The 13,405-nt window shown below is 41.0% G+C and overlaps 1 long non-coding RNA gene across 1 annotated transcript in view; it reads right to left on the bottom strand.

Annotated features, from left to right (window-relative positions):
* The window catches only part of LOC129011537 (uncharacterized), a 32,971-nt gene extending 22,938 nt beyond the window's left edge, over positions 1-10,033 (bottom strand). Inside the window, exons 1-3 of the long non-coding RNA XR_008493352.2 lie at positions 9,715-10,033; positions 9,363-9,594; positions 8,436-8,512 (exon numbers count right to left, since the gene is read on the bottom strand). This is a non-coding gene — a long non-coding RNA (uncharacterized LOC129011537). The remainder of the gene's footprint in view (positions 1-8,435; positions 8,513-9,362; positions 9,595-9,714) is intronic.
* Between the last annotated feature and the right edge of the window lie 3,372 nt (positions 10,034-13,405).

Raw genomic sequence — 13,405 nt, 5'->3', positions numbered from 1 at the left:
GTGAAGATGAAACAGACATTGAGAAAGCTAATATTGCTTACAAAGAAGCAAATAAAATTTTTTTAATTACAAACACTGTAAAGCTGAGAAATTGAGAATGTTAAGCACTATATGCTTTTCTACTGGTGTGTTTGGGAACTAATGATTCCCAAACCTTGCAGACTATCAAAATCACAAGGGGAGGTTTTCATAAATATAGATTTACAGTTCCCTTCCTGTCCCCATTCTGATTCAGTGGGTTTAGGTTAGAGCCCAGGAGTCTGTAAAACACTCATCCAAGTGATTCCGACACACAGGCTGGGCTGGGATCAGGCACAGCTGATGAAATGCAAAGGTGAGGCAAAACAAACCGGGAGTCACATCTCTCCCAGCCCAACTGTAAAATGCATGGGTAAAATCTCAAAGAGTACTTTAACATTTAGGAGGATGTCTCTTCATATGTTAAAGCTAACAAATGAGGCCAGGCGCAGTGGCTCACGCCTGTAATCCCAGCACTTTGGGAGGTCGAGGTGGGTGGATCACTTGAGGTCAGGAGTTCAAGACCAGCCCGAACAACATGGTGAACCCCCGTCTCTACTAAAAATACAAAAATTAGCCGGGCATGATGGCGGGTGCCTGTAATCCCAGCTACTCAAGACGCTGAGGAGAGAGAATCGCTTAAACCCGGGAGGCAGAGGTTGTAGTAAGCCGAGATGGTGCCACTTCACTCCAGCCTGGGTGAAAGAGCAAGACTCCATATCAAAAAAAAAAAAAAAAAGCTGACAAATATTAGTCATATTTTTAATTGTCTTACCTTTTAAAATTCCCAACGATATCCTAACTTTTAAAAGTTATTTTAGAACATGACCTTGCCTTCTAGTTCCTGTTTATAGTGATGAGCTACACATTATCTTTGTGCCTGAAACAAAGACTTCTTTGCCAGACTCTGTGCCTGCTAATTTCCTTCAATTCATTCATAGAGTCTTCACTGCAACTCCTATAAGTAGCTACTATTATCCCCATTTTACAGATGAAGAAGTATGGCTATGAGAATTGTTCTAGTGATAAAGCTGAGACTTAAACAGAGTCCTAATACTCATGCTGGATTGTCCATTGTTATAAAGAGCTGGGTTTGTTGGTTGGTTATTTGGAGAAATTTACACATGACATTTGGTTATGTTCAAGAGAATCTCAGGCCTGGCATAATCTTCATACATTCAGCAAACAACAGTTAGGCATCGTGTCAGGTGTGGGCAAATACAAGGACCACCCACAGCTCTCTATCCTGGAAGTACCTTCCCCACCCCTCTACAGGGGAGCAGACAGACAAAGAGGAATCATCTCCAAGAGATACAAGGACCACCCACAGCTCTCTACCCTGGAAGTACTTTCCCCACCCCTCTACAGGGTAGCAGACAGATAAAGAGGAATCATCTCCAAGAGCTTCTTCTGGACTTTGCTCTATTAACTGTCCCATTGCCTTCAGGGGCACATGCGTAGCTGTCTGAACTGAAACATTTCCACTGCTGATTCAGAAATGTGTTCACCCTAATTATGGGCACAGAATGCTCTGAGGAACACAGGTGGGAGGGGCTGTCTGGGACCCTCTGGACGCCTTCACAGAGAATATGGCTTATGAGCTGAAGGTTGAAGGATGAAAAATATGTCACAAAGCAAAGTGAAAGGGCCCAGGGCAGCATGTACTGGGCCTGCCATGTCCAGCAGGGGACCCTGGGGCTGAAGTAAGGCCAGAGGTAGGAGCAACAGGGGGAATGGGGCAGGTGGGGAAGTGGGGTGTAGGCTGGGAAAAGACCCAGAAGGGGATTTTATGCTATGTGAGGAGTTTAGAATTCAAAAGATGCAAAAGGGAACCAACAATGGGTTTTTTTTTGTGTTTGTTTTTGTTGTTTGGGTTTTGTTTGTTTGTTTGTTTGTTTTTGGCTTAAAGAAGGAACAAAGATATCTGTAACTGGTTGTGATCAATTAGTTGTAAACACTGTTGCACTTGACCAGCCCCAGCAGTGGTTTTTATGCAGAAGAGTCATAGGACCAGATTGGTATTTTAGTAATGCTTGTGCCAGGGTAGAGAATGGGTTGCACAGAAGGCACAGGGCTTGACAGATCAGATCAAAGTCTGTTGCAACAATCCAGGTTGGATCCAGTCCAGACTAATGGTGTGATCCTGCCATTAAAAAAAGGACCTCACCGGAGAAATTTCTGAGGTTTGGGGCATGAGCTTTGGAGTCAGGTGGGCTGAATGCTGGTTCTCAACCTCTTCTTAGCCATGTCTTTAACGTCATCAAAACCTCACCTTGCTTATTTTATATGAGATGAAATCTGCTGTCTGAGTCATTTTGCAAATGAAATTGGGGTTCATGCTCATCTGCACAAGGTTCTCACTCCATCAGTGGTGATATTATGATGATGATGATGATGATAATGACAGACAATACTTTGGTGACTGATTGGCTTTAGGCTGAGGGTAAGTGACAGAAGAGTACAGGATACCTCCAAGGTTTCTAATTGGGTGAGTGAAGGCACACATTGCCAACCGGGCTGGGGGCACAGAAAGAGGACCTGGTTTAGAAAAAAAAAAAAAAAAAAAAGCACATTTGGTTTTGAACATGTTGTGCTAAGGATACCTACCAGAATTTGTTTTATGAACAGTTAGTTGGAAATACAGATTGAAAGAGGAGTCAGGGCCAGGCGTGGTGGCTCACACCTGTAATCCCAGGACTTTGGGAGGCTAAGGTGGTCGAATCACGAGGTCAGGAGTTCAAGACCAGCCTGGCCAACATGGTGAAACCCCGTCACTACTAAAAATACAAAAAATTAGCTGGGCATAGTGGCGGGCGCCTGTAATCCCAGCTACTTGGGAGGCTGAGGCAGGAGAATTGCTTGAACCCGGGAGGCAGAGGTTGCAGTGAGCCAAGATCACACCACTGTACTCCAGCCCAGGCGACAGAGTGAGACTCCGGCTCAAAAAAAAGGAAAGAAAGAAAGAGGAGTCAGGGCTAGAAGTACAAATTCTTGAGCCATTTGGGATCATGTTTGAAGCTGTGGGAATGAAGTTTCAGGGAACACTAATACATATGGCATATTGAGAAGAAATCAGAGTAACAACTATTTTATTCAAAATGAAAGCTCTGATTCAGGATTGTCAGAAACATACAGCCATTAAACAAATGTACATTGAGAGCAAACTACATGCCAGGCACTGCCCTGGAGCTGGAAACTGGAACATACAAGCCAACCCATGGAAAGCTCACATTGTCACCCAGGAGACAACCCTGTAATAAACCTGGTACCCCAAAAGAGGGAAAACACCACGAGGGAAGTAGGCAGGGTGCAGGCAGAGGGTGGAGATGTTGAGTGCCTGGGGGAGGCCCAGGCTAGCTACAGGGGCCAGGTAAGGCCTCCCTAGGAGAGGACATTTGAGCTGAGACCTGAGACTAGGAGAGCATTAACTGAGGACTTATTAAGTACAAGGCTTTGTTCTAAGCCTTTTAAGTACATTATCCTATTTAATCCTTACAACAACCCAATGAGGTAGGTGCTGTTATTATCCTCATACTAAAAATAAGGAAACTTAACCACAGAAATGTTAAGTAACTTCCCCCACACAGCTAGCAAGCTGGCACAGAAGACCCTGACTCAGACAGTCTAGCTTCAGACAGCCCATGCTCTTCCCTGCTGCACAAACTGCCTCTCACTGTCTGTGATAAATGCTCCTATTAATAGAAAATGAGTTCAAGAAGGAAAATGCGATCAACAGTGATCACAGTGGTTCAGAGCACAAAGGCTTCATCTAGAAATAATTTTAAGTGCTTGGTCTTTGCTATGTTACTACTTGAAGCGTGGAAGCTTCATAGAGAATTGGTCGGTAGCCCCAGATTCAAGTGTCAGTTTCGCTATTCTCTAATTTCGTAACCTGGGGACAGACAAGTAATGACCTCTACGAACCTTCATTCTTTTCACCAGTAAGATAGGTCTAACACACAACTCCAAAATTACCATGAAGATAAAGAGATTCAATCCACATACATGACAATCTCTAGCAGACAATGTTATCTTCAGGAGCTGGCTGATGCTGGGGAAAGTTTCCCAGTACAGATAGCACACCATGACGTCTTCGTAAAAAGCTGAAGCTCAGAGCAGGTGCAGCACCGAAAACAGGACACTTTAGGTGACAGCCTACAGACTGCTATTCTGAGAAAAGATCTTCAAGGGGTAGAAAAAATCACTTTTAGAACTCCAACTGGTCTTATCAATTTTTAAGGAAAATTAAATTTGTCATATTTGCCATTGTGAAAATCAGCTCAAATATACAACAGGAAAGCTTATTTCACTGAAACTCAGTTCATTCCAGACTCAATCAAAAATGACAGGCTTCTTCTGTATTCTACCTTTTCCTCCTCTACTTTCCTCATTCCAGACAATAAAGTATTGTCCCTCGTGAGGTAGAAACAAAACAGCAACATGAAAACACATTCTAATAGCTCATGGGAAGAACAGACATCATGATCCCAAAGTGCTATGTTAAATGCCTTAAGAGGCACCACTACTGTGCAACGGTGGTCCAGAAAGAGCGCGCCCAGCCAGCTGGATCAGGAATGATTATGAAGAGAGGATTTGATCACAGCTTTACAGGGCTTTAAAGGGCAAACTACGGTTTCCTGCAGTGGCTTTGGAAGAGAGCATCCACAAGGCCCTGAGAGGCATGGCTTTGCCTGCCTTTGTCTCCTACAGCATCCACCACTCTCCTAGCCCCAACTGCCAGCCACAAGGGCAGCTCTGCTCCTCTCGGGATCCTCTGAGGCCACCCCTACATGCAGGGATCTGCAATTGCTCAGGATCAGAAATACTTCTGGTCTGTGAATGAGCTTCACACTGCTGGTCTCAAGGGGAATATAACCTTCTCTGTAAAGCCTTCGCTGAGCACCTCCCCTCTAAAGTTCCCACCTGGACATGCCCTACATCTACCCCCGTCACTCCTCCACACAAACTCATTAACATTCTATTTTACTTTCTTTATAGTACTTATAAAGTACTATGGAAAAATCATCCTGTTCAGTTTTTTTACTGGATTATTTTCTGCCCATCTCCATCCTCTGCTAAAAATTGTTAAGTCCCATAAATGCCTAGATATTGTCTTTCTTTTTCACCCTTGTATTCCCAGCACCTGGCAGTAAGTAAAGAGCTCAATAAATATTTATTGAATCAATACAGGAATGCAGAAGAGCATGATCAAGTTGCAGAGGCAGAAAAGTAAAAGCTGAGTTTGAGAAAGTGGTAAGTTGCACGTTCTGGTCCAGCTGGGCATGGATAGATGAGGTGGGACAGGTTGCTTGCAGAGGACTTGGTGCAGTTTGGACTGAGTAGATAGTGGAGAGCTTCTGAGAGTGTTTGACCAGGCAAGGCCCTGAGCAGTGCTGTCCTTAGAAAGGATTAGGCCAGCGACTATGAATAGGATGAACTGAAATGAAGCTAGAAAGCCCAGGGAAAACCATTTGTTACGCCTAAAATTGGCAAAGATTAAGAAGTCTGACAAGTGTTGGAAAGTATCTGGGGAAACAGTTTTCCAACAGTTGAAAATCAATTTGGTAATATCTCTTAAAAGTTAAATCGTGCATATTCAAAATGTAGCAATCCTGCATCTAGGAATCAAGACTAAGAAACTATTGCCTATATATTAGTGAAAAAAATATAAACAATCATATATTCACTAATAAATGGACTGATAAAATGTGGTATTATTTATGCCATGAAATGCTAGACAGCAAATAGCTGGGCGTGGTGGCTCATGCCTATAATCCCAGCACTTTGGGAGGCCAAGGCGGGCAGATCACCTGAGGCCGGGAGTTTGAGATCAGACTGGCCAATATGTTGAAACCCTGCCTCTACTAAAAATACAAAAATTAGCCGGGCTTGGTGGCAGGCGCCTGTAGTCCCAGCTACTTGGGAGGCTGAGGCAGGAGAATTGCTTGAACCTGGGAGGCAGAGGTTGCAGTGAGCTGAGATCATGCCACTGCACTCCAGTCTGGGTGACAGAGCAAGAGTCTTTCTCAGAAAAAAAAAAAAAAAGAAAAGAAAAGAAATGCTAGACAGCAATTAAAAATAATGAATAGATATATAGATGTGTGTGTGTGTGCATGTGTATGTGTCTGTACAAAAACATGGCTAGACCTTAAAAACAATGCTCAGAGAAAGTAAACAAATCATGTAACAGTGGGCTGGGCATGGTGGTTTACACTTGTAATCCTAGCACTTTGGGAAGCAGAGGCAGGAGGATCTCTTAAGGCCAGGAGTTTGAGACCAGGCAACATTGTGAGATCCCATCTCTACAAAAAAAAAAAAAAAAAAAAGAAAGAAAGAAAAAAGAAATTAGCCAAGCATAGTGGCACACCCCTGTAGTCCTAGCTACTTGAGAGGCTGGAGCAGGAGGATCACTTGAGCCCAGGAGGTCAAGGCTGCAGTGAGCTATGATCATGCACTCCAGCCTGGGTGACAGAATGAGACCCTCTCTCTCTAAAAAAAGAAACCATTTATGTATATTTAAATCCATAAAACAATACTACATATTAACTATGGGTACATATAAATATATATAAAATATTAAAAAGTATACAAACTGAACATGGGCTCTGGGAAGTGAGGACAGAAGGAGGAAATGGACTTGGAATTAATATTCAAAGTCAACTTGATTTTATCATCAATATTTTGTTTTATTTCTTTAAAAAAATTGAAGAAGACATGACAAAAATAATAACAGTTGTTAATTTTGAATGATGGGAATATAGTAGCGTTTACTGGGAATCAGAAGAGAGATGCTAGTAACAGATGGAAAAACTAACAGGATTTCAGGACTGGGTGGGTTAGTAGAGGGTATAAAGTTGCCAGAAAGAATGAAGAATAAAAATTATATTCTTTCTTTTCTTTAACAATGAGAGGCTAGCCATACCATTAAAAGAACTAAAAAACAATGAACTCCACTTTAAAAAGGTTTGCCTTATTAATGAAACAGCCAAATCATGGCCAGCAAAAAGTCATAATTCAAAAACCCAAGCTGGCACTGACAAGCTATCCTGCAAAAGTAAGGAATAAAATAGGTGCCTCAATCAATATCCTCAAAAAAAAATTTTTAAGACTTTTTTAAGGTCCATAGAGAGTTCACTTTGTGTATTTGGCTTGTTTACAACATATATAGAAACCCAACTACAGTGTCCTATACTCAACAATTGAAAGTGAGGTTACTAAATTTTAATACACATTTCTAGAAAGCCTGGGGGTCTGACTCTGAAAATCAGCCATTCTAGTAAGACAACTTGTTAAGAGTTTCCTTTCAGTAAGCAACATTGACTAACAGAGCAAACAATGATCCAAATTTACATTGTTCAAATTAAAATTTCAAGCATTAACCTCTATTTTGAAATCAATCTGCCTGTCTTTACATAAAGATTATCGACTTCCAATTATCAGAAGAATGCAGCTTATCTTTATTAAAATGTACCCCCCCCCAATATTTCATGATATTTACATGCTTGCATAGTACTTTCCTATCCTTTTGTAACGTGTTTTGCAACTCCTGAAAAGTCAATAGTCTTAGCTCTTCTCTAAAGGGGGAAACATAAGAGACTGAGTGACTAGTTCAGGATGACTCACAGGCAGAGTCAATATTGGAACTCGGAACACTGAGCCTGGCATTCCAAGTTCCCAAAACCTTGAGGCTCTTGGTAATCCCAGCAGAATTTTCTTCTTTACAGGGCTGTGCTTCTTTGAGGCCTCTGAGACTAGAATGTTAGTGTCCAAAACTTTCTCTTTCAAAAGTAGTCAATAGTCAGAAATAAATGTTGGCCTGCAAGTTCAATCTTTTTCTTTTTTTTGAGACAGGGTCTCACTCAGTTGCCCAGGTTGGAGTGCAGTGGCATGATCATGGCCTACTGCAGCCTTGACCTCCTGGGCTCAAGTGATCCTACTGCTTCAGCCTTCCAAATAGTTGGGACCACAGTCATGCCCCACCACACCCAGCTGATTTTTAAAATTTTGTAGACATGATGGTCTCACTTTGTTGCCCAAGTTGGTCTCAAAGTCCTGGGTTCAAGGGATCCTCCCACCTTGGCCTCCCAAAGTGCTGAAATTACAGGTATGAGCCACCGCTTCTAGTCCATCTTCACTTTTTAAAAGGCATAGCTAAACTGCATTGATACAACCTAATGATCTCCCTAATTAATGTAACTTTGCTGGTAATTGTTTTTTTAGAGTCCACTGTTTAAGATTGGGTTAAATTCAAATCAAATGATACTGTTTAAACTATTTGCTGTTTTTTGTATTTGTTCCCCGTTAGTGCTATCTTGGACGCTGAGCTCCTAACTGCCACAGGGCTGTTTTGCTACTACTGACCTTATAAAGCCAACAGTTAGTGACTGTGTATATAAGGATTTAAGAGATTATTTTACCAGAATAAGGTTGCTTTGTAGCCATCCGGTGTAAATGGTGTTTCTTTCCATTAACAAATTGAAGAGCTCTTAAGCACCTGAAATTAAATAACAGCTTAAAAAATAAATTAATATACAAAAAATTTAGGTTTACTGACAATATCAGATTATTTCCCATTTAAAAAAAAAAAAATCACCCAACTCTTTTTTCTGATACCTTTCACGTGGGACTTCAAAAAGCTTTTCCAAATATTTTCACTATCTATAGTTCTCATTCTAATTTTGTAAATTAAAAAAAAAAAGAGCCAAATAACTGACCCAAAGTTATGCAGTCAGTTGGTAGTAAAAGCCAAATAAGAGCTCAAATTTAATCTAGTCATTAGAATCTGACACAGTGTCCTCTTCACTAAGTTGTACTACTGCCTCATTTTATTTCCCTTAAAAAATAATTGTTTGCATATCAATTAAACTGGTCACATTGAAATATAAAAGTACGCCAGTATTATCAGGAGGTCCTTTCTTAAAGCAACAAAATACAATCACCTTTGTGCTAAAAATAAGCTATAAAATAATTGTGTACCTTATAAATTTATCTACAAGTTTTAGCCTTCATTATATTCATTAATTAAAATGCCATAAATCTTCTTTTCCTATTGCTAAGATATTCTTAAACTTGCATACAAAGCACCAAAATGCACATCAGCCACAACACACACAAATTCATCACTCAATCTCGGTCCATTACTCTTGCCAAGGTCAGTATCGAATATTCTTGAAATTTTCACTTGTAGAATGAATAGATGTTTTGTAAGGATTATCTATTCAGGCAGAAAAAAAGGGGGGAGGGGAAGAACACAAGAAACAATTAGCTATTCAACTGGTACTGAGCAAATTCCAAGTACGGAATCCTTTGTTTGTTTTTATCCTGTTTCTGTTTTTCTTACCTACCTTGGGACTCCAGTCCACGAGAAGAAATACATCTTGTGAGATTTTTGTACAGCCTTTCTACAAACCTCCGTAGAGAAGGAGACGTTGTTGTCAGTTTTGGCTTCCTTTTGCAGTCAGGGACTGGGACCCAGAGTTATCTATTTGCATTTCAACACCCTTCTTTTGTTTTCGGTCCCACAAGAGGCTCAACCAGTTCAAAAGCAGGTAAGGCAGTTAGATCATCATAATGACCCTAGAAAACTCAAAGGAGAAAACTTTTGCAAACAATGTGGTTATTTTAGCATAAAACTACTACTTATTTCATCAGTCAAGCCTACAGAGCTCAAGCTAGACTATCTTGTTAAAAATTTACCTTAGATTGTTCTTAATTCTCTCTGTGCCCTAGAGAGAGAAGAATGATGGTGGAAAGCAGGGTTAGAGAACAGAGAGGAGAGTTCTGCATCCAGAATCTCTTCTGAATAAACAAATATCACTAAAATATCCAAATATTCATAGGAATTTACAGGTCACATTATTGCATTTGATTCTGAGAGCAACAGCCTCTATCATTTCTGCTGAAGGAGCATTCCTATATAGCTCTAACAAAATTAAGAGAAAAGAATGCTTTCTAGGTGGAGAGAGTTGGAGAGGACGGGTAAAGGTGCAGCCATCCCAGTGTCTGAAGGACACTCAGACAACAAATGCTGCTGGTGTATAATTCCTGTCACACCCACTCAGATGACTACATGGTCAAGATTCCAGAATGTGATCCTGAGGACAGCTTTCTAAGCATTTAATATTCCAAGAGGCATCAGCAGATAAAAATGTGCAGAGTTGCAAATTTTTAATAGAAAATCCCCCAGGGTCTATGTTGAAGGTCAGTGTTTGGGAAAAGGCTATATTATAATGGGGCTATGGAGTCACAGATTAGAGATGGAAGGGATCATAAGGTTCATTTCCTCAAGGTCCGTGGTTACACAGCTGGTTTGTGACAGGCTATGAGCTGTAGGGTAGCTCTCTGGGCGCTCAATCTCATGCTCTTGAGCTTTTGGTTACCAAACCTGCTTAGATGAGATCCACAGTGAGGTTATATTGTAAAAATTCTGAGACTTGGCAAGTCAGCCTATAATGAAGATATATATGCATAGACTTCAAAGGACTGACCTTGTCATCACCTACAATAGCTCTGCCGGAAAGATTACTGATTCAGGCATTCAGCTTTTGGATAAGCATCTTTCCTTCCAACTTGCATGACAACAACTCCAACTGCTCTTAGAAATAATGGGGCCTCCAGTCTATTGATCCCTCTGCTTTCTCCCAATTCATTAGCCTTCAGCTGTTTTCACTTTCCTTCTTACTCAATTTCTATTCCATGGTCTGTTATTACTATATCCTTTTCGCCAATCCCTTAAACTCCCTTCCTCTCTGTTTTTTCTACAAACCTATCTAGGAAAACGACAGCCCTCATTGAACCCCGCCATCTCCTTTCTCTGCTTGCACGCAACAGTCAAACTCTGCTGGAGGTGATCAAAAGCGTAGATAGGTTCATCACCACCAACTTCTTATGGGCCCTCAATACTAACAACTACATTTTTGTTTTATTTTTAAGAAATGGAGTCTTGCTCTGTCGCTTAGGCTGGAGTGCAGTGGCATAAACACAGCTCACTGCAGCCTCCATCTCCCGGGCTCAAGAGATCCTCCTGCCTCAGGATCCCAAGTAGCTGGGACTATAGGCACAAGCAATCATGCCCTGCTCTAACAACTGTGTTACGTTTCTTTTTTCAACTTATTTTCCAAGAATTATTTGAAACTTTCTCCATCACCCGCAAGCTTCCAGTACACCCATCTCTCTCTCTTTACTCCTTCATCTTCTGCTTAGATGAGGACTCTCTAAATCTTTTTCCACCCAGATCCCTGCTTTCCCTCCTGCTTCAAGGTGAATGAGACCCCTCCTCCACAAGGGAAATCCCTTCTCTTTGGCCTTGCATTCTCTTCTCTCATCATCACCTACAACCTTTTTGTCATTTTTTTTCTCATATCACATTATTTTCATCAGAAGAGCCTATTGGTTCTGCCTTCAAAATATATCCAAAATCCAATAATTTCTCATCATCATCACTCCTACCCCCTCATCGAAGACATGGTCATCTCTCATCTAGACTATTAATGGTCTTTCAACTTTCACCATTGCCCCCTTACAGTCTATTCTCAACAGTGATCTTTTGAAATCATAAGTCAGAGCATGTTTCTCCTCTGCTTAAAACCCTCCAATGGCTTTCTGTTTACTCAGAGTAAAAGCTGAAGTCCCTACAAAGACCTTTAATACCCTACCAGCACTGTCCAGTAGAACTTTTTGTGGCAATGGAAATGATCTACATCTCACTGTCCAATACAGTAGCCACTAGCTACATGTGGCTACTGTGCATTTGAAATGTGGCTAGTACAATTGATAAAATGAATTTTTAATTTTAAAAATTTTAATTAATTTACATTTAAGTAGCCACTTGTGGCCAGAGGCCACCATATTGGAACGCTCAGCTCTACAAGATCTATTCCCCATCCACCCTATCCATCTCTTGCCTGAGCCTATAAAAGCCCACATCACACTATAAAAACTCCTTTGAAGTCAGATGATGTCACTCCTCTGCTTAAAAATCTCTATACTTTCCCATTTTACTCAAAAGCCAAAGAAAGTCCTTATCTTGATTTACAAGGCCTCATATGATCTGGCCACCTTACCCATCTCTCTGACCTCAGCCTCTAGCTTAATCTCTTCCTTGTTGACTCCACTCCAGGCACAACATTGCCCTCCTTAGTGGAACACATCAAGTATGCTATTGCCTCAGGGCCTTTGCTCATGCTGTTTTCACTGCCTGGAACAATCTTTTTCCCAATATTCACATGACAAACTCAGAGCTCCTTCACTTCCTTAGTAAGTACTCTGCTACAAGTGTCTTCTGATGAGAGGCTGATCTGACCTTACTTGATCTGAAAGTCCTATCCAAAACAATTCTCTCCCACTTGATCACTCTCTATCTCCATACTCTGTTTGTTGTTGTTGTTTTTAAGTAGAGACGTGGTCTCACCACGTTGCCCAGGCTGGTCTTGAACTCCTAGGCTCAAGTGATCCTCTTCTATAGGCAGCTACAAAGATATGCATTAAAGTGACCACATAGCTTCATTGTAAATCTCTTTACTGACTCTATGCCTTCATAGGGAAAAATGAGAATAACTACTTTTGTAACAGACTAAATGAAAATTAATTTCAGAGAGTTTATAGAAAATGGCCAGGTGCAGTGCCTCACGCCGGTAATCCCAGCACTTTGGGAAGCTGAGGCAGGCAGATCACTTCAGGTCAGGAGTTTGAGTCCAGCCTGGCCAATATGGTGAAACCCCGTCTCTACTAAAAACACAAAATTTAGCTGGGCATGGTGGCATACACCTGTAATCCCAGCTACTCAGGAGACTTAGGCAGGAGAATCACTTGAACCCAGGAGTCAGAGGTTGCATGAGCCAAGATCGCGCCACTGCACTCCAGCTTGGGCAACAGAATGAGACTGCCTCAAAAAAAAATAAAAATACAAAATACAAAAAGAAAATGAATGCTATTCCCACTTTCATTTTTACTCCTCCCCTAACTGGCCTAAGTTTTTCTTACCAAATTGCCATTAGATTTTCAAAATGCTATGCTAAATAAAATACTGTTGGCCTTCATGTTTGAAAATGATGTTGCTGAGAGTGCTATTTTTTAAGCTAGAATTTTTACAGTCAGCAAATAAAGTAATGGTCGGTAAATTCAAGACCAGTTCCACAGAATGGATTGACTTCCTCTTAACCTGCTGGGCAAGAGTGAATGCTATTTTTTTTTTTCTATGTTTAACATATTCATGAGGAGCAGGGATGGAGTAAGTACATTCAAGCCACAGGTAGTCAAAATAATTTTTTGCCATTGGTTTTAATTATATATGCCATGATATCTTCTGGTAGAAATGACAAACTATAAACATAGGTTTGTGTTTCACATCCTATTCTTTTCCATTGTTGCCTGACAGAGCCCCAATGAA

Source organism: Pongo pygmaeus, chromosome 1, assembly GCF_028885625.2.
Source record: "Pongo pygmaeus isolate AG05252 chromosome 1, NHGRI_mPonPyg2-v2.0_pri, whole genome shotgun sequence".
NCBI classification, from domain to species: domain Eukaryota; kingdom Metazoa; phylum Chordata; class Mammalia; order Primates; family Hominidae; genus Pongo; species Pongo pygmaeus.
The sequence above is the reverse complement of the archived record's forward strand: the minus strand, read 5'-3'. Positions and strand labels throughout refer to the sequence as shown.